The sequence below is a fragment of the Crocodylus porosus genome, unplaced genomic scaffold, assembly GCF_001723895.1.
Source record: "Crocodylus porosus isolate Cpor-Errol unplaced genomic scaffold, CroPor_comp1, whole genome shotgun sequence".
NCBI classification, from domain to species: domain Eukaryota; kingdom Metazoa; phylum Chordata; order Crocodylia; family Crocodylidae; genus Crocodylus; species Crocodylus porosus.
Window position 1 is genome coordinate 113,356,216 of NW_017728947.1, and position 7,344 is coordinate 113,363,559.

The following is a 7,344-nucleotide window of genomic DNA, read 5'->3' on the forward strand; positions in this document are numbered from 1 at the left end:
TGTTCATCAGGATGCTTGTAGACACAGGACGTCTCTACTGAAGTGACCCTTTAAATGGGTAGCTGTCTTGAAATCTCTACTGTCTTCCCCCCTGTGTTAAGTAGGTTCAAAACAGGACGGTCTTCTGATGATTAAATGATGTACTTACTTTATTTCATGTTTATATCATTTGATTGTTGACAATCTCCTGGCCTCCAGATATGTCTCCTGGTATAGAGACACTTTGGAGAAGTATTTAGCTAAGCCATTGTAAAAGATCGTGGAGATACTTTTATATATTCTTAGCACTGATATCGATGTGAGCTTTTGGGACTAGAAACTAACTTTTATACTGAATGCATGTACAGTGTCTTGCGCACACAGCTCTGATCTCACCTGGGACCTCGGAGTGAAATTGGGAATAGAAATGAGCATAATAATATATAGTAGGGCCCAATGGCTCCATTGTGACAGATGCTTCACAAATAAGTAGAAAGTCATGGTCTCTGCCTTGGCAGGATTACAGCTCAGAAATGCTAAGCCATTTAACAGTCCTGACACATAATAAGGGCTTGATGCAAAGCCCATAGAGTCACTGGGAGATTTTTCCGTTGGCTTCAGTGATCTTGGATTTAAGCCCTAAACACTGAGCTGTAACAAGGCTGAGTACAAATTGGTACAGGTTTTCCAGGGATAACTTGCAATAACTTCATTTTACTTAACAGGGTGAAAAAGGTGGTTTGCTATTTGACAGTAAGTCACGTGAGAGATTTTTTTGGTAAAAGTATTTACTGCAGAGAGCTGCAGAAACCATCTGCTGGCCCCAAGGCCCTTTGAGCACATGGTTGGAAGGGGGCAACCATGATTTACAAATGTTTGAACAAATTTTGTTGCTCTCATTGGAGGGGGAAGGAGCGATCGCAGGCAGCCAGCGTGGCTTTATGAAAAGCAAATTGTATTAAACAAACCTGATTTTCTACTCTGACAAAGTAACTACATGGGTGGATGAAGGGAATGTGGCAGAAATAGTGTATCTGGACTTCAGCAAGGCTTTTGACCAGGGCCCACACAACCTTCTCCTAACCAAATTGGTGAAATGTGGGCTGGAGAAAACTTCTACAAGGTGGATAGATAACTGGCTCAATAGCTGCAAGCAAACATGAATTATTAACGGGTCCACGTCAGAATGGCAGGAGGTTTTGAGTGGAGTCCCACAGGGGTCTGTCCTGGGCCCGGTGCTGCTCATGTTTATTAACAACTTTATAATGTGTTTATTAATGATTTAGATGCTGGTATAGAAAGCTTCTTGAGCAAGTTTGCAGACGACACAAAACCGGAAAGGATTGTGAACACGCTGAAGGATGTGAGCACAATTCAGGGAGATCACGACAGATCGGCCCATTGCACAGGAGCTAACAGGATGAAGTTCAATGTGGACAAATGCAAGGGGCTGCACTTTGGGAGGAACATTCAAAAACACAAATATAAAATGGGGGGCACCTGGCTGCATGGCAGCATTATAGATGAGGACTTTGAAATCTTGGTATACCACAGACTCCATGCGAGCCTGCAGTTTGATGCAGTTGCACAAAAGATGAATGTGGTTTTGGGCTGCATCAGTGGAAGTATTAGGAGCTGGGCAGGAGGTGATAGTGCCTCTCTACTCAGTACCGGTTAGGCCACGTTTGGATACTGTGTGCAGTTCTGGGCTCTGCATTTTAAAAAGGACATGGAGACGTTAGGGTTCAGAGGCAGCAACAAAGATGATCGAGGGCTTGGAAGACAAGTTATATGAGGAGAGGCCGAACGAGTTGGGCATGTTCAGCTTGCAGAAAAGGTTCTTAAGGGGATGTGATAGCAGCCTTCAAATACTTGAAGCACTGCCATAAAGAAGAGGGAAAGCACCTCTTTTTTGCTGCAGAAAGCAGAACATAGACCAATGGCTTGAAGATGCAGCAGAGTAAGTTTAGATTGGAAGCTGGAAACACCGTTAGAAAAGCGAGGCAGTGGGATAGATGCCTAGGGGAGTTGTGGACTCTCCATCACTGGAGGTGTTCAAGAAGAGGTTGGACAGCTACTGGTCGGGGAAGATCTAGGCATAGCGATGCCTATATTTTACCTTGGGTATTTCACATACTTCTGGGCTTTGCTGGTTGCCCCCTGCTTTTCTGCCATATATGTCAGGGTGTTTTTAAGCCTCCCCAGAGGCATTGGGTGTTGGCTGAAGCCAAGGCTGGGGACTTCGACTGGGCAGTGCCAATGCTCCTGCTGGGAGCAAAGCTGGAGGTTCCTGGCTAGAGGGTCTTGCTCCTCCGCTCAGGATTAGATTGATCACCATGTCTGGGGTCAGAAAGGACTGTTACCCCACGGTCAGATTGGTACACACTGGGGGAGGAGGGCAGTGGGGGCACAGCCTCTACGCAGGACCTCTTGAGCATATATTGACAACATTTTGTAGAAGCGGGACATTGGCTGCTGTGGTTCCCCTGCCACAAGAAAAGCAGGGGGTTCCCCTACCACAACCTTTTCTTGTGGCAGCTTAGGGCGTTAGGTCTGTGTTTGTTAGGATTGATGTTAGTTTTATGAAGAGTTTAGATTATGGACTTGTACGGGATGGTTTGGAGAGGGATGATCTTGCCTCAGGCTGGGGGTCAGACTAGATGTCCTCTGGAGGATCCTTCCAGCCCTACTTCCCTATGACTCTACACCAGTGCTTCCCAAAGTTTTCCTTAACATCACCCCATTTATGACCCCATTTCCTCAGCATGGCTCCTCGCTCCCAACTCACAGCCTTTCACCCCCCCCAGGGACCCCTCACTCCCAATCCACTCCTGGACCTCTGCAGCCCAGGGGGAAGGATCTGGTGCAGGACAGAGTGCCACAGCACAACCCCATCCACAGATGCTGTGACCCTATTTGGGGTCTCGACCCACAGTTTGGGAACCACGGCTGTGTACACGGAGTAGAAGGCAAAATAACGACGATGCTTCACCAATACTCCAGTGAGCTTTTCCACTTACTTCTGCACTGAAGATTTAAGTGTGATAGATGGATTCATGTCAAGTGATCACTGGCTTGTTCCCATTGTACTGATTCCTGTTAAGTATTTTTCAGTGCACCTTTTTTTCAGTTTGCAGAAAAAAAGAGAAAATGGTTAAATTGCTTGAAACTGAAAGAATTTAGCCTTTCGAATTACCTGTGCAGAGTGACTGGAGGAACTTTAATTGACTTTTGTTTTAGAGTGCATTAGTCTTGGCTGTAAATGTCTTATCTTGTAGGTAAAAAAGAAGAACCATGTAACAGGGGTCATACCTCATTGCTGAGAGGGTGGGGGATGGAGAAGGGTCTGGCTTGTGGACCCTGGGAATCATAGTCAGGCCCTTAGTTAGAGAAAGAGAGGCCACACAATGGAAGACGAGTTCATAGGCTGGCACCCTGGCCAGTTGACATCAGCCTCCCAAGGCAATCTTTTATAACATGGCAGGTGAAATGGGATAGGATGTCAGGGGCCAGAGAGTGAGAAGCAGGCTGGAGCAGGCCCCCGGGGGTGGGGAGTGACACCCCAGGTCTGCTACAGACTGAGTGGCCTACATGATAAGGTGGCAGATGTGTGTTTAGCTAAGGGCATGAAGACATAGCAACTCCTGGCTGGCAGGATTACAGTTTCTAACCCCAAACTAAGTCAGCATAAGCCCAAGTAAAGCCAAGCTGCCCATAGAGCACTGTTGTCATTTTACCTTCACTTGTTCCAGGGAATGCTAAAGCTAAACTATGAAACTATCTGAGTCTGTCTGACCAATTCCCAACTCCCAACTAAGGCAGTTAATGTCTGCAGGGTCCAGTATCCCCCCAAAAGCAACACACTGCTCTGCTTTGCTTTCCTTCCCACCCTGTACCCTGGGCTAATGTAGGCTGCACAACCAACTCTGTCCTAGATTATACCAACATACCCCACTTATGTTCCATGTAGCTACCATGCATGGGGTCCCATATCCTCTTTCATCTCTACAACCAATGGAACTAACTACAATTTTTAAGATTCACTACTAAAGTTTTTTAAAGTCTGGCAGGAAAACTTCTTCCCTTGGCATCTGCTGAATCTCCACTTGAGGGCTTTCCTGATGTAGCTTTGCTGGCACAGCTCAAGTGTGGCAGAGGCTTTGTGGAGGAGACTAGTCATGCTTTAGCTGGCTTTGAGCTGCTGTGTCTGTCATTCTTTTAGGGAAAAAACTTAAGAAAAGAAGTCAGGAGAGCCAAAGTGAGAGTGCCGATTTCTGTTTCCAGTAGTAGCCTTGCCTCTCAAAAAATTCATGTATAGTGCATGATGCTTGACAGTCAGAGACCTTGCAAATCATTCCAGTGTTATTCTGTTTAAGGCTGTAAAAACTGGAGTGGTTTTGCCTGGCTCAGCCAGATTTGTGTTACAGAGCAAAACAAAAAAGGGAAAATAATAAAAAATGAAGAGGGGAAAGAAAATGATATACTAAGAAAGGCTCGCAGTGGGAAAATTGCATCCATATTTTAGATACTTATCAAGAATTGGCCAAAGCCAAAGGAAGGGGAAGGTAATTTGATCCCCTCTGGCCCTTTCTGGTCAAGATGTCTTTCTTCAGGGTTAAGGTAATATGGTGTATCCTGGCTTTCTCGGAGAGGACAGACACAACATCTGATCCATGAAATGGCCCCATTGGCTCTTTCAAGTAACCCACAGATAGACTGAGTAGGTTGTAAATTCCTCTCTTACAGAGTGGAAGAGCAGAGCATCGGAATAAGGTGTCATTGGCCCTGGGCAGATGAAACATTTACTCTGGTGTAATAGATGTTACACTGGTAAAAAAGAGTAGGAGACAGATGACACAAACCCCCAAACCAGAAGAACTTTACCCAGGGTGTGTCTATACAAGACACTTTACTGTGCAGTAGATTTGTCTACTGTGCAGTAAAGCATCACCATCTACATGTGTTCACATTTACTGCACAGTAAATCAATCTACTGTGCAGTTAGCTACTACATATAAACACAGGCAGTAAACTAAGTATCTACTGTGCAGTAAAACACATGTAGATAATGGCCAGGAGCAAATTTGCTGGTCAGCCTAGCCAAAAGGGGACCACAGGGGACAGGGAGCTCACTGTCCCCAGTCCTGGTGCTGCTCAGCTCCCCAGGTCCCCCCAGCTCCCCCTGTCCCTTATCCCTGTGTGCAGCTGGCTGCCCTGGGGAGTGAGTGAGGGTTGGGAACCTAACACTTGCTTGTCGCCTAAATCAGCCAGCTCCACACAGGGATTCACAGCCCCTGCTCACTCCCCAGAGCAGCCATCTCCACCCAGTGCAGAACAGGCTGCTCTAGGAGACAAGTGAGGACTGGATTCCCAGCCCTCATTTGCTCCCCAGAGCAGCCAACTCCTGCCACTGGGCAGGAGGCTCATTTGCAGCTGCTCCACACTCCAGACAGCTTCCAGCAAGCTCTCTCCTGGCCCCATGCACATTAGGTCCCCTTTCAATGTGCATGGGGCCAGGAAGCGGCTGCTGCTGCAGCTGGCAGAGCTCTCCTGGGTCTGTGCTCACTGGGACCACCCCGTGCCCCTTGCCAGCCCCTAGATCAGCAGGGGCACAGAGCAGGGTGGGAGAAGCCCTGTACTGGGCTGCTCTGATTGGAAGCCAAATCTGCTCCCAAGAGGGAGCACATGTGGATGTGCTCCCCTATAGGCTTACTGCACAGCATTTTTACTGTGCAATAAACCTACTTTGGATTAACAGCATGTGTAGATGTGTCCCCAGTCTACTGGAGAACTACTCCTGAAAACACTGGGGTGAAACTCTACCAGTATAAATTAATCCAGTATGGGTATCATCTGTTCATGACCATCTTGGAATACCTATTTGCTAAAGTCAAACAGGCTATCGCTTGTTCCCCCTTTGCCTAGTGCTGAGGGGCAATAGTAACCATCCCTGCAGAGCTGCAGTGTCCGCTTTTTCCTGATTCCAGTTCAGTTTACACTGGTAGACACAAGACAATTGGTAAGAAAGACAATGTTGGTGAAAACCTGTTCCAGTTCAGTGCTGAAGTAAAGTCAGAAATCACAGATAAAAAATAATATGCAATGAACGGCAAAGGAATAAATAGATGGGAGTTGATATAAACTGGATGTTGTGAAGTAAAATAAATTAGTTGGGTAATGTACAGACATTTGGGAAAAATTAATGACTGGCAGTTCTAAGGACAATAAGCAAGAGATTTTTAAGTGTATTAGAAATGAAAGAAATCCTACTGGTGACCTTAACCTAAGTCAGATGGACATTATTAAATTGTTAATGATGAGGCTTAATGAATATTTCTATGGTATATTTGGAAAAGCAGGATGATATACTCATTTCATGAGGAGTTGTAATTTTTGACAGTCCTCTAGTAACTGAAAACTGATGCAAGATGCAGTTATTAATGAGTAGGAACCTAATTAATGCCAGTCAGTGGAAAAAGAGACCTTGAGAAACAAACCTCAATTCATTCCTTGATGAGGCTGCAGATTTAATTGAAATGGGTGGACCTTTGGGAGACATTTGATGTAATACAGCATGCCATTCTGATTTTTAAAAAAGCACAACATAATAGCAGTACAGTAACCAAAATGTGGATTAAGAACTGGCTGAACAAAAGCTTTCAAGAGGCAGAATTTATGGGCTTGGTGCTAGGCACAGCAGTATTCAGTCTTCTCATCGATGATCTGGAGGTAAATGTAAAAATTACTGCTTGTAACATATCCGGATGATAGAAGGAGTGTTGGGGGATTGAAGGGAAGCTCTCTATCCCCAGATTGGAACAAATGGAGCCTACTTTGTTGGACAGGGCCCTGGCATGAAGAGAGAGCACACCTCTCTTTTCAAAAGAATCATTTTATTGGGAAGCTAAACGTAAGTTTAACTGGCATTCAGATCATCAGTGGAAATGCAAAAACATACTCGTGCCTGGGAGAATGGGTGTTGGTTGGACCCCAGTACCTCTGAGCTCTTGTTCAGTTCTTCCAACAGTTCATACCTATGATTTCCAACTTCTCCTGGTTTACAATCATATATCATATATCTATATATATCTATATAGAGATATGATATTTGTGTGTGTGTAATAGTGTGTGTATATTAACACACATCATTATTAATGACATGCATCTATCTACAACCTCATTGGGTATATCTTAATAAAAGGGGTTGATCATGAGGGGAGGCACACCTGGGCCATGGGTTAGCAAGGATTTAGCTAGGGAGCTTCTGGAGGGGTTGGACGTATTCAAGTCAGCCGGCCCAGATGATCTCCACCCTAGAGTTCTAAAGGAACTGGCCGAGGTCATTGCAAGTCCCCTGGCACGGCT